Here is a 13,927-nt window from a genome sequence, read left to right as displayed (position 1 = left end):
TCGCTAAGACAGTTCTTGTGGAATTGGCAAAGTGATATTTGGAAGCCCATAGAGGGCTAGGGTGAAAAAGGAAATATTCTCTGATGAAATCTGGAAAGAAGCTTTCTTAGAAACTGCTCTGTGATATGTGACTTCCACTCACAGAGTTACATCTGTATTTCGTGGATCTCTTTGGTAGCCTTATTTCTGTGGAATCTGAGAACAGATATTTCGGATCCCTTTGAAGACTATAGGGCCAAAGGAAATATCCTCCCATAACAAAGAGAAAGAAGCTTTCTGAGAAACTTCTTTGTGTTCTGTGAAATCATCTCACAGAGTTATAGCTTTCCCCTCAAGAAGCCTTTCGCTAAGACAGTTTTTGTGGAATTGGCAAAGTGATATTTGGAAGCCCCTAGAGGGCTATGGTGAAAAAGGAAATATCCTCCGATGAAATCTGGAAAGAAGCTTTCAGAGAAACTGCTCTGTGATATGTGACTTGCACTCACAGAGTTACATCTGTATTTCGTGGATCTCTTTGCTAGCCTTATTTCTGTGGAATCTGAGAGCAGATATTTCGGATCCCTTTGAAGACTATAGGGCCAAAGGAAATATCCTCCGATAACAAAGAGAAAGAGGCTTTCTGAGAAACTTCCTTGTGTTCTGTGAAATCATCTCACAGCGTTACAGCTTTCCCCTCAAGAAACCTTTCGCTAAGACAGTTCTTGTGGAATTGGCAAAGTGATATTTGGAAGCCCTTAGAGGGCTAGGGTGAAAAAGGAAATATCCTCCGATGAAATCTGGAAAGAAGCTTTCTGAGAAACTGCTCTGTGATATGTGACTTCCACTCACAGAGTTACATCTGTATTTCGTGGATCTCTTTGCTAGCCTTATTTCTGTGGAATCGGAGAACAGATATTTCCGATCCCTTTGAAGACTATAGGGCCAAAGGAAATATCCTCCCATAACAAAGAGAAAGAAGCTTTCTGAGAAACTTCTTTGTGTTCTGTGAAATCATCACACAGAGTTACAGCTTTCCCCTCAAGAATCCTTTCGCTAAGACAGTTCTTGTGGAATTGGCAAAGTGATATTTGGAAGCCCATAGAGGGCTAGGGTGAAAAAGGAAATATCCTCCGATGAAATCTGGAAAGAAGCTTTCTGAGAAACTGCTCTGGTATATGTGACTTCCACTCACAGAGTTACATCTGTATTTCGTGGATCTCTTTGCTAGCCTTATTTCTGTGGAATCTGAGAACAGATATTTCGGATCCCTTTGAAGACTGTAGGGACAAAGGAAATATCCTCCCATAACAAAGAGAAAGAAGCTTTATGAGAAACTTCTTTGTGTTCTGTGAAATCATCTCACAGAGTTACAGCTTTCCCCTCAAGAAGCCTTTCGCTAAGACAGTTCTTGTGGAATTGGCAAAGTGATATTTGGAAGCCCATAGAGGGCTATGGTGAAAAAGGAAATATCCTCCGATGAAATCTGGAAAGAAGCTTTCTGAGAAACTGCTCTGTGATATGTGACTTCCACTCACAGAGTTACATCTGTATTTCGTGGATCTCTTTGCTAGCCTTATTTCTGTGGAATCTGAGAACAGATATTTCGGATCCCTTTGAAGACTGTAGGGACAAAGGAAATATCCTCCCATAACAAAGAGAAAGAAGCTTTCTGAGAAACTTCTTTGTGTTCTGTGAAATCATCTCACAGAGTTACAGCTTTCCCCTCAAGAAGCCTTTCGCTAAGACAGTTCTTGTGGAATTTGCAAAGTGATATTTGGAAGCCCATAGAGGGCTATGGTGAAAAAGGAAATATCCTCCGATGAAATATGGAAAGAAGCTTTCTGAGAAACTGCTCTGTGATATGTGACTTCCACTCACAGAGTTACATCTGTATTTCGTGGATCTCTTTGCTAGCCTTATTTCTGTGGAATCTGAGAACAGATATTTCGGATCCCTTTGAAGACTGTAAGGACAAAGGAAATATCCTCCCATAACAAAGAGAAAGAAGCTTTCTGAAAATTTCTTTGTGTTCTGTGAAATCATCTCACAGAGTTACAGCTTTCCCCTCAAGAAGCCTTTCGCTAAGACAGTTCTTGTGGAATTGTCAAAGTGATATTTGGAAGCCCATAGAGGGCTATGGTGAAAAAGGAAATATCCTCAGATGAAATCTGGAAAGAAGCTTTCTGAGAAACTGCTCTGGGATATGTGACTTCCACTCACAGAGTTACATCTGTATTTCGTGGATCTCTTTGCTAGCCTTATTTCTGTGGAATCTGAGAACAGATATTTCGGATCCCTTTGAAGACTATAGGGCCAAAGGAAATATCCTCCGATAACAAAGAGAAAGAAGCTTTCTGAGAAACTTCTTTGTGTTCTGTGAAATCATCTCACAGAGTTACAGCTTTCCCCTCAAGAAGCCTTTCGCTAAGACAGTTCTTGTGGAATTGGCAAAGTGATATTTGGAAGCCCATAGAGGGCTATCGTGAAAAAGGAAATATCCTCCGATGAAAACTGGAAAGAAGCTTTCTGAGAAACTGCTCTGTGATATGTGACTTCTACTCACAGAGTTACATCTGTATTTCGTGGATCTCTTTGCTAGCCTTATTTCTGTGGAATCTGAGAACAGATATTTCGGATCCCTTTGAAGACTGTAGTGACAAAGGAAATATCCTCCCATAACAAAGAGAAAGAAGCTTTCTGAAAACTTCTTTGTGTTCTGTGAAATGATCTCACAGAGTTACAGCTTTCCCCTCATGCAGCCTTTCGCTAGGACAGTTCTTGTGGAATTGGCAAAGTGATATTTGGAAGCCCATAGATGGCTAGGGTGAAAAAGGAAATATCCTCCGATGAAATCTGGAAAGAAGTTTCTGAGAAACTGCTCTGTGATATGTGACTTCCACTCACAGAGTTACATCTGTATTTCGTGGATCTCTTTGCTAGCCTTATTTCTGTGGAATCTGAGAACAGATATTTCGGATCCCTTTGAAGACTATAGGGCCAAAGGAAATATCCTCCGATAACAAAGAGAAAGAAGCTTTCTGAGAAACTTCTTTGTGTTCTGCGAAATCATCTCACAGAGTTACAGCTTTCCCCTCAAGAAGCCTTTCGCTAAGACAGTTCTTGTTGAATTGGCAAAGTGATATTTGGAAGCCCATAGAGGGCTATGGTGAAAAAGGAAATATCCTCCGATGAAATCTGGAAAGAAGCTTTCTGAGAAACTGCTCTGTGATATGTGACTTCCACTCACAGAGTTACATCTGTATTTCGTGGATCTCTTTGCTAGCCTTATTTCTGTGGAATCTGAGAACAGATATTTTTGATCCCTTTGAAGACTGTAGGGACAAAGGAAATATCCTCCCATAACAAAGAGAAAGAAGCTTTCTGAAAACTTCTTTGTGTTCTGTGAAATCATCTCACAGAGTTACAGCTTTCCCCTCAAGAAGCCTTTCGCTAAGACAGTTCTTGTGGAATTGGCAAAGTGATATTTGGAAGCCCATAGAGGGCTATGGTGAAAAAGGAAATATCCTCCGATGAAATCTGGAAAGAAGCTTTCTGAGAAACTGCTCTGTGATATGTGACTTCCACTCACAGAGTTACATCTGTATTTCGTGGATCTCTTTGCTAGCCTTATTTCTGTGGAATCTGAGAACAGATATTTTGGATCCCTTTGAAGACTGTAGGGACAAAGGAAATATCCTCCCATAACAAAGAGAAAGAAGCTTTCTGAAAATTTCTTTGTGTTCTGTGAAATCATCTCACAGAGTTACAGCTTTCCCCTCAAGAAGCCTTTCGCTAAGACAGTTCTTGTGGAATTGTCAAAGTGATATTTGGAAGCCCATAGAGGGCTATGGTGAAAAAGGAAATATCCTCAGATGAAATCTGGAAAGAAGCTTTCTGAGAAACTGCTCTGGGATATGTGACTTCCACTCACAGAGTTACATCTGTATTTCGTGGATCTCTTTGCTAGCCTTATTTCTGTGGAATCTGAGAACAGATATTTCGGATACCTTTGAAGACTATAGGGCCAAAGGAAATATCCTCCGATAACAAAGAGAAAGAAGCTTTCTGAGAAACTTCTTTGTGTTCCGTGAAATCATCTCACAGAGTTACAGCTTTCCCCTCAAGAAGCCTTTCGCTAAGACAGTTCTTGTGGAATTGGCAAAGTGATATTTGGAAGCCCAAAGAGGGCTATGGTGAAAAAGGAAATATCCTCCGATGAAAACTGGAAAGAAGCTTTCTGAGAAACTGCTCTGTGATATGTGACTTCCACTCACAGAATTACATCTGTATTTCGTGGATCTCTTTGCTAGCCTTATTTCTGTGGAATCTGAGAACAGATATTTCGGATCCCTTTGAAGACTGTAGTGACAAAGGAAATATCCCCCCATAACAAAGAGAAAGAAGGTTTCTGAAAACTTCTTTGTGTTCTGTGAAATCATCTCACAGAGTTACAGCTTTCCCCTCATGCAGCCTTTCGCTAAGACAGTTCTTGTGGAATTGGCAAAGTGATATTTGGAAGCCCATAGAGGGCTAGGGTGAAAAAGGAAATATTCTCTGATGAAATCTGGAAAGAAGCTTTCTTAGAAACTGCTCTGTGATATGTGACTTCCACTCACAGAGTTACATCTGTATTTCGTGGATCTCTTTGGTAGCCTTATTTCTGTGGAATCTGAGAACAGATATTTCGAATCCCTTTGAAGACTATAGGGCCAAAGGAAATATCCTCCCATAACAAAGAGAAAGAAGCTTTCTGAGAAACTTCTTTGTGTTCTGTGAAATCATCTCACAGAGTTACAGCTTTCCCCTCAAGAAGCCTTTCGCTAAGACAGTTCTTGTGGAATTGGAAAAGTGATATTGGGAAGCCCATAGAGGGCTATGGTGAAAAAGGAAATATCCTCCGATGAAATCTGGAAAGAAGGTTTCTGAAAAACTGCTCTGTGATATGTGACTTCCACTCACAGAGTTACATCTGTATTTCGTGGATCTCTTTGCTAGCCTTATTTCTGTGGAATCTGAGAGCAGATATTTCGGATCCCTTTGAAGACTATAGGGCCAAAGGAAATATCCTCCGATAACAAAGAGAAAGAGGCTTTCTGAGAAACTCCTTTGTGTTCTGTGAAATCATCTCACAGAGTTACAGCTTTCGCCTCAAGAAGCCTTTCGATAAGACAGTTCTTGTGGAATTGGCAAAGTGATATTTGGAAGCCCATAGACGGCTATGGTGAAAAAGGAAATATCCTCCGATGAAATCTGGAAAGAAGCTTTCTGAGAAACTGCTCTGTGATATGTGACTTCCACTCACAGAGTTACATCTGTATTTCGTGGATCTCTTTGCTAGCCTTATTTCTGTGGAATCTGAGAACAGATATTTCGGATCCCTTTGAAGACTATAGGGCCAAAGGAAATATCCTCCGATAACAAAGAGAAAGAAGCTTTCTGAGAAACTTCTTTGTGTTCTGTGAAATCATCTCACAGAGTTACAGCTTTCCCCTCAAGAAGCCTTTCGCTAAGACAGTTCTTGTGGAATTGGCAAAGTGATATTTGGAAGCCCATAGACGGCTATGGTGAAAAAGGAAATATCCTCCGATGAAATCTGGAAAGAAGCTTTCTGAGAAACTGCTCTGGGATATGTGACTTCCACTCACAGAGTTACATCTGTATTTCGTGGATCTCTTTGCAAGCCTTATTTCTGTGGAATCTGAGAACAGATATTTCGGATCCTTTTGAAAACTATAGGGCTAAAGGAAATATCCTCCGATTAAAAAGAGAAAGAAGCTTTCTGAGAAACTTCATTGTGTTCGGTGAAATCATCTCACAGAGTTACAGCTTTCCCCTCAAGATGCCTTTCGCTAAGACAGTTCTTGTGGAATTGGCAAAGTGATATTTGGAAACCCATAGAGGGCTACGGTGAAAAAGAAAACATCCTCCAGGAGAAACTGGAAGGAAGTTTTCTGAGAAACTTCTTTGTGTTCTGTGAAATCATCTCACAGAGTTACAGCTTTCCCATCAAGAAGCCTTTCGCTAAGACAGTTCTTGTGGAATTGGCAAAGTGATATTTGGAAGCCCATGGAGGGCTATGGTGAAAAAGGAAATATCCTCAGATGAAATCTGGAAAGAAGCTTTCTGCGAAACTGCTCTGTGATATGTGACTTCCACTCACAGAGTTACATCTGTATTTCGTGGATGTCTTTGCAAGCCGTATTTCTGTGGAATCTGAGAAAAGATATTTCGGATCCCTTGGAAGACTATATGGCCAAAGGAAATATCCTCCGATAATAAAGAGAAAGAAGCTTTCTGAGAATCTTCTTTGTGTTCTGTGAAATCATCTCACAGAGTTACAGCTTTTCCCTCATGCAGCCTTTCGCTAAGACAGTTCTTGTGGAATTGGCAAAGTGATATTTGGAAGCCCGTAGAGGGCTAGGGTGAAAAAGGAAATATTCTCTGATGAAATCTGGAAAGAAGCTTTCTTAGAAACTGCTCTGTGATATGTGACTTCCACTCACAGAGTTACATCTGTATTTCGTGGATCTCTTTGGTAGCCTTATTTCTGTGGAATCTGAGAACAGATATTTCGGATCCCTTGGAAGACTATATGGCCAAAGGAAATATCCTCCGATAACAAAGAGAAAGAAGCTTTCTGAGAATCTTCATTGTGTTCTGTGAAATCATCTCACAGAGTTACAGCTTTCCCCTCAAGAAGCCTTTCGCTAAGACAGTTCTTGTGGAATTGGAAAAGTGATATTGGGAAGCCCATAGAGGGCTATGGTGAAAAGGGAAATATCCTCCGATGAAATCTGGAAAGAAGCTTTCTGAGAAACTGCTCTGTGATATGTGACTTCCACTCACAGAGTTACATCTGTATTTCGTGGATCTCTTTGCTAGCCTTATTTCTGTGGAATCTGAGAACAGATATTTCGGATCCCTTTGAAGACTATAGGGCCAAAGGAAATATCCTCCCATAACAAAGAGAAAGAGGCTTTCTGAGAAACTTCTTTGTGTTCTGTGAAATCATCTCACAGCGTTACAGCTTTCCCCTCAAGAAAACGTTCGCTAAGACAGTTCTTGTGGAATTGGCAAAGTGATATTTGGAAGCCCATAGAGGGCTATGGTGAAAAAGGAAATATCCTCCGATGAAATCTGGAAAGAAGCTTTCTGAGAAACTGCTCTGTGATATGTGACTTCCACTCACAGAGTTACATCTGTATTTCGTGGATCTCTTTGCTAGCCTTATTTCTGTGGAATCTGAGAACAGATATTTCGGATCCCTTTGAAGACTATAGGGCCAAAGGAAATATCCTCCCATAACAAAGAGAAAGAAGCTTTCTGAGAAACTTCTTTGTGTTCTGTGAAATCATCTCACAGAGTTACAGCTTTCCCCTCAAGAAGCCTTTCGCTAAGACTGTTCTTGTGGAATTGGCAAAGGGATATTTGGAAGCCCATAGAGGGCTAGGGTGAAAAAGGAAATATCCTCCGATGAAATCTGGAAAGAAGCATTCTGAGAAACTGCTCTGTGATATGTGACTTCCACTCACAGAGTTACATCTGTATCTCGTGGATCTCTTTGCTAGCCTTATTTCTGTGGAATCTGAGAACAGATATTTCGGATCCCTTTGAAGACTGTAGGGACAAAGGAAATATCCTCCCATAACAAAGAGAAAGAAGCTTTCTTAAAACTTCTTTGTGTTCTGTGAAATCATCTCACAGAGTTACAGCTTTCCCCTCAAGAAGCCTTTCGCTAAGACAGTTCTTGTGGAATTGGCAAAGTGATATTTGGAAGCCCATAGAGGGCTTTGGTGAAAAAGGAAATATCCTCCGATGAAATCTGGAAAGAAGTTTCTGAGAAACTGCTCTGTGATATGTGACTTCCACTCACAGAGTTACATCTGTATTTCGTGGATCTCTTTGCTAGCCTTATTTCTGTGGAATCTGAGAACAGATATTTCGGATCCTTTTGAAGACTATAGGGCCAAAGGAAATATCCTCCGATTAAAAAGAGAAAGAAGCTTTCTGAGAAACTTCATTGTGTGCGGTGAAATCATCTCACAGAGTTACAGCTTTCCCCTCAATATGCCTTTCGCTAAGGCAGTTCTTGTGGAATTGGCAAAGTGATATTTGGAAGCCCATAGTGGGCTATGGTGAAAAAGGAAATATCCTCCGATGAAATCTGGAAAGAACCTTTCTGAGAAACTGCTCTGTGATATGTGACTTCCACTCACAGAGTTACATCTGTATTTCGTGGATCTCTTTGCTAGCCTTATTTCTGTGGAATCTGAGAACAGATATTTCGGATCCCTTTGAAGACTATAGGACCAAAGGAAATATCCTCCCATAACAAAGAGAAAGAAGCTTTCTGAGAAACTTCTTTGTGTTCTGTGAAATCATCTCACAGAGTTACAGCTTTCCCCTCAAGAAGCCTTTCGCTAAGACAGTTCTTGTGGAATTGTCAAAGTGATATTTGGAAGCCCATAGAGGGGTACGGTGAAAAAGGAAATATCCTCAGATGAAATCTGGAAAGAAGCTTTCTGAGAAACTGCTCTGGGATATGTGACTTCCACTCACAGAGTTACATCTGTATTTCGTGGATCTCTTTGCAAGCCTTATTTCTGTGGAATCTGAGAACAGATATTTCGGATCCTTTTGAAAACTATAGGGCCAAAGGAAATATCCTCCGATTAAAAAGAGAAAGAAGCTTTCTGAGAAACTTCATTGTGTTCGGTGAAATCATCTCACAGAGTTACAGCTTTCCCCTCAAGATGCCTTTCGCTAAGACAGTTCTTGTGGAATTGGCAAAGTGATATTTGGAAACCCATAGAGGGCTATGGTGAAAAAGAAAACATCCTCCAGGAGAAACTGGAAGGAAGTTTTCTGAGAAACTTCTTTGTGTTCTGTGAAATCATCTCACAGAGTTACAGCTTTCCCATCAAGAAGCCTTTCGCTAAGACAGTTCTTGTGGAATTGGCAAAGTGATATTTGGAAGCCCATAGAGGGCTATGGTGAAAAAGGAAATATCCTCAGATGAAATCTGGAAAGAAGCTTTCTGCGAAACTGCTCTGTGATATGTGACTTCCACTCACAGAGTTACATCTGTATTTCGTGGATGTCTTTGCAAGCCGTATTTCTGTGGAATCTGAGAAAAGATATTTCGGATCCCTTGGAAGACTATATGGCCAAAGGAAATATCCTCCGATAACAAAGAGAAAGAAGCTTTCTGAGAATCTTCTTTGTGTTCTGTGAAATCATCTCACAGAGTTACAGCTTTCTACTCAAGAAGCCTTTCGCTAAGACAGTTCTTGTGGAATTGGCAAAGTGATATTTGGAAGCCCATAGAGGGCTATGTTGAAAAAGGAAATATCCTCCCATGAAATCTGGAAAGAAGCTTTCTGAGAAACTGCTTATTGTGCTCTTAATTCATCTCACAGAGTTACATCTGTATTTCAAGGATCTCTTTGCTAGCCTTATTTCTGTGGAATCTGAGAACAGATATTTCGGATCTCTTTGAAGACTGTAGGGACAAAGGAAATATCCTCCCATAACAAAGAGAAAGAAGCTTTCTGAAAAGTTCTTTGTGTTCTGTGAAATCATCTCACAGAGTTACAGCTTTCCCCTAAAGAAGCCTTTCGCTAAGACAGTTCTTGTGGAATTGGCAAAGTGATATTTGGAAGACCATAGAGGGCTATGGTGAAAAAGGAAATATCCTCCGATGAAATCTGGAAAGAAGCTTCCTGAGAAACTGCTCTGTGATATGTGACTTCCACTCAGAGCGTTACATCTGTATTTCGTGGATCCCTTTGCTAGCCTTATTTCTGTGGAATCTGAGAACAGATATTTCGGATCCCTTTGAAGACTATAGGGCCAAAGGAAATATCCTCCGATAACAAAGAGAAAGAAGATTTCTGAGAAACTTCTTTGTGTTCTGTGAAATCATCTCAGAGAGTTACAGCTTTCCCTTCAAGAAGCCTTTCGCTAAGACAGTTCTTGTGGAATTGGCAAAGTGATATTTGGAAACCCTTAGAGGGCTATGATGAAAAAGGAAATATTCTCAGATGAAATCTGGAAAGAAGCTTTCTGAGAAACTGCTCTGTGATATGTGACTTCCACTCACAGAGTTACATCTGTATTTCGTGGGTCTCCTTGCTAGCCTTATTTCTGTGGAATGTGAGAACAGATATTTCGGATCCCTTTGAAGACTATAGGGCCAAAGGAAATATCCTCCGATAACAAAGAGAAAGAAGCTTTCTGAGAAACTTCTTTGTGTTCTGTGAAATCATCTCACAGAGTTACAGCTTTCCCCTCAAGAAGCCTTTTGCTAAGACAGTTCTTGTCGAATTGGCAAAGTGATATTTGGAAGCCCTTAGAGGGCTATGGTGAAAAAGGAAATATCCTCCGATGAAATCTGGAAAGAAGCTTTCTGAGAAACTGCTCTGTGATATGTGACTTCCACTCACAGAGTTACATCTGTATTTCGTGGATCTCTTTGCTAGCCTTATTTCTGTGGAATCTGAGAACAGATATTTCGGATCCCTTTGAAGACTGTAGGGACAAAGGAAATATCCTCCCATAACAAAGAGAAAGAAGCTTTCTGAAAACTTCTTTGTGTTCTGTGAAATCATCTCACAGAGTTAAAGCTTTCCCCTCAAGAAGCCTTTCGCTAAGACAGTTCTTGTGGAATTGTCAAAGTGATATTTGGAAGCCCATAGAGGGCTATGGTGAAAAAGGAAATATCCTCCGATGAAATCTGGAAAGAAGCTTTCTGAGAAACTGCTCTGGGATATGTGACTTCCACTCACAGAGTTACATCTGTATTTCGTGGATCTCTTTGGTAGCCTTATTTCTGTGGAATCTGAGAACAGATATTTCGGATCCCTTGGAAGACTATATGGCCAAAGGAAATATCCTCCGATAACAAAGAGAAAGAAGCTTTCTGAGAATGTTCATTGTGTTCTGTGAAATCATCTCACAGAGTTACAGCTTTCCCCTCAAGAAGCCTTTCGCTAAGACAGTTCTTGTGGAATTGGAAAAGTGATATTGGGAAGCCCATAGAGGGCTATGGTGAAAAGGGAAATATCCTCCGATGAAATCTGGAAAGAAGCTTTCTGAGAAACTGCTCTGTGATATGTGACTTCCACTCACAGAGTTACATCTGTATTTCGTGGATCTCTTTGCTAGCCTTATTTCTGTGGAATCTGAGAACAGATATTTCGGATCCCTTTGAAGACTATAGGGCCAAAGGAAATATCCTCCCATAACAAAGAGAAAGAGGCTTTCTGAGAAACTTCTTTGTGTTCTGTGAAATCATCTCACAGCGTTACAGCTTTCCCCTCAAGAAAACGTTCGCTAAGACAGTTCTTGTGGAATTGGCAAAGTGATATTTGGAAGCCCATAGAGGGCTATGGTGAAAAAGGAAATATCCTCCGATGAAATCTGGAAAGAAGCTTTCTGAGAAACTGCTCTGTGATATGTGACTTCCACTCACAGAGTTACATCTGTATTTCGTGGATCTCTTTGCTAGCCTTATTTCTGTGGAATCTGAGAACAGATATTTCGGATCCCTTTGAAGACTGTAGGGACAAAGGAAATATCCTCCCATAACAAAGAGAAAGAAGCTTTCTGAAAATTTCTTTGTGTTCTGTGAAATCATCTCACGGAGTTACAGCTTTCCCCTCAAGAAGCCTTTCGCTAAGACAGTTCTTGTGGAATTGTCACAGTGATATTTGCAAGCCCATAGAGGGCTATGGTGAAAAAGGAAATATCCTCAGATCAAATCTGGAAAGAAGCTTTCCGAGAAACTGCTCTGGGATATGTGACTTCCACTCACAGAGTTACATCGGTATTTCGTGGATCTCTTTGCTAGCCTTATTTCTGTGGAATCTGAGAACAGATATTTCGGATCCCTTTGAAGACTGTAGGGACAAAGGAAATATCCTCCCATAACAAAGAGAAAGAAGCTTTCTGAAAATTTCTTTGTGTTCTGTGAAATCATCTCACGGAGTTACAGCTTTCCCCTCATGCAGCCTTTCGCTAAGACAGTTCTTGTGTAATTGGCAAAGTGATATTTGCAAGCCCATAGAGGGCTATGGTGAAAAAGGAAATATCCTCAGATGAAATCTGGAAAGAAGCTTTCCGAGAAACTGCTCTGGGATATGTGACTTCCACTCACAGAGTTACATCTGAATTTCGTGGATCTCTTTGCTAGCCTTATTTCTGTGGAATCTGAGAACAGATATTTCGAATCCCTTTGAAGACTATAGGGCCAAAGGAAATATCCTCCGATAACAAAGAGAAAGAAGCTTTCTGAGAAACTTCTTTGTGTTCTGTGAAATCATCTCACAGAGTTACAGCTTTCCCCTCAAGAAGCCTTTCGCTAAGACAGTTCTTGTGGAATTGGCAAAGTGATATTTGGAAGCCCATAGAGGGCTATGGGAAAAAGGAAATATCCTCCGATGAAAACTGGAAAGAAGCTTTCTGAGAAACTGCTCTGTGATATGTGACTTCCACTCACAGAGTTACATCTGTATTTCGTGGATCTCTTTGCTAGCCTTATTTCTGTGGAATCTGAGAACAGATATTTCGGATCCCTTTGAAGACTGTAGGGACAAAGGAAATATCCTCCCATAACAAAGAGAAAGAAGCTTTCTGAAAACTTCTTTGTGTTCTGTGAAATCATCTCACAGCGTTACAGCTTTCCCCTCAAGAAAACGTTCGCTAAGACAGTTCTTGTGGAATTGGCAAAGTGATATTTGGAAGCCCATAGAGGGCTATGGTGAAAAAGGAAATATCCTCCGATGAAATCTGGAAAGAAGCTTTCTGAGAAACTGCTCTGTGATATGTGACTTCCACTCACAGAGTTACATCTGTATTTCGTGGATCTCTTTGCTAGCCTTATTTCTGTGGAATCTGAGAACAGATATTTCGGATCCCTTTGAAGACTGTAGGGACAAAGGAAATATCCTCCCATAACAAAGAGAAAGAAGCTTTCTGAAAATTTCTTTGTGTTCTGTGAAATCATCTCACGGAGTTACAGCTTTCCCCTCAAGAAGCCTTTCGCTAAGACAGTTCTTGTGGAATTGTCACAGTGATATTTGCAAGCCCATAGAGGGCTATGGTGAAAAAGGAAATATCCTCAGATCAAATCTGGAAAGAAGCTTTCCGAGAAACTGCTCTGGGATATGTGACTTCCACTCACAGAGTTACATCGGTATTTCGTGGATCTCTTTGCTAGCCTTATTTCTGTGGAATCTGAGAACAGATATTTCGGATCCCTTTGAAGACTGTAGGGACAAAGGAAATATCCTCCCATAACAAAGAGAAAGAAGCTTTCTGAAAATTTCTTTGTGTTCTGTGAAATCATCTCACGGAGTTACAGCTTTCCCCTCAAGAAGCCTTTCGCTAAGACAGTTCTTGTGGAATTGTCAAAGTGATATTTGCAAGCCCATAGAGGGCTATGGTGAAAAAGGAAATATCCTCAGATGAAATCTGGAAAGAAGCTTTCCGAGAAACTGCTCTGGGATATGTGACTTCCACTCACAGAGTTACATCTGAATTTCGTGGATCTCTTTGCTAGCCTTATTTCTGTGGAATCTGAGAACAGATATTTCGAATCCCTTTGAAGACTATAGGGCCAAAGGAAATATCCTCCGATAACAAAGAGAAAGAAGCTTTCTGAGAAACTTCTTTGTGTTCTGTGAAATCATCTCACAGAGTTACAGCTTTCCCCTCAAGAAGCCTTTCGCTAAGACAGTTCTTGTGGAATTGGCAAAGTGATATTTGGAAGCCCATAGAGGGCTATGGGAAAAAGGAAATATCCTCCGATGAAAACTGGAAAGAAGCTTTCTGAGAAACTGCTCTGTGATATGTGACTTCCACTCACAGAGTTACATCTGTATTTCGTGGATCTCTTTGCTAGCCTTATTTCTGTGGAATCTGAGAACAGATATTTCGGATCCCTTTG

The sequence above is a fragment of the Macaca mulatta genome, chromosome 12, assembly GCF_049350105.2.
Source record: "Macaca mulatta isolate MMU2019108-1 chromosome 12, T2T-MMU8v2.0, whole genome shotgun sequence".
NCBI classification, from domain to species: Eukaryota; Metazoa; Chordata; class Mammalia; order Primates; family Cercopithecidae; genus Macaca; species Macaca mulatta.
The sequence above is the reverse complement of the archived record's forward strand: the minus strand, read 5'-3'. Positions refer to the sequence as shown.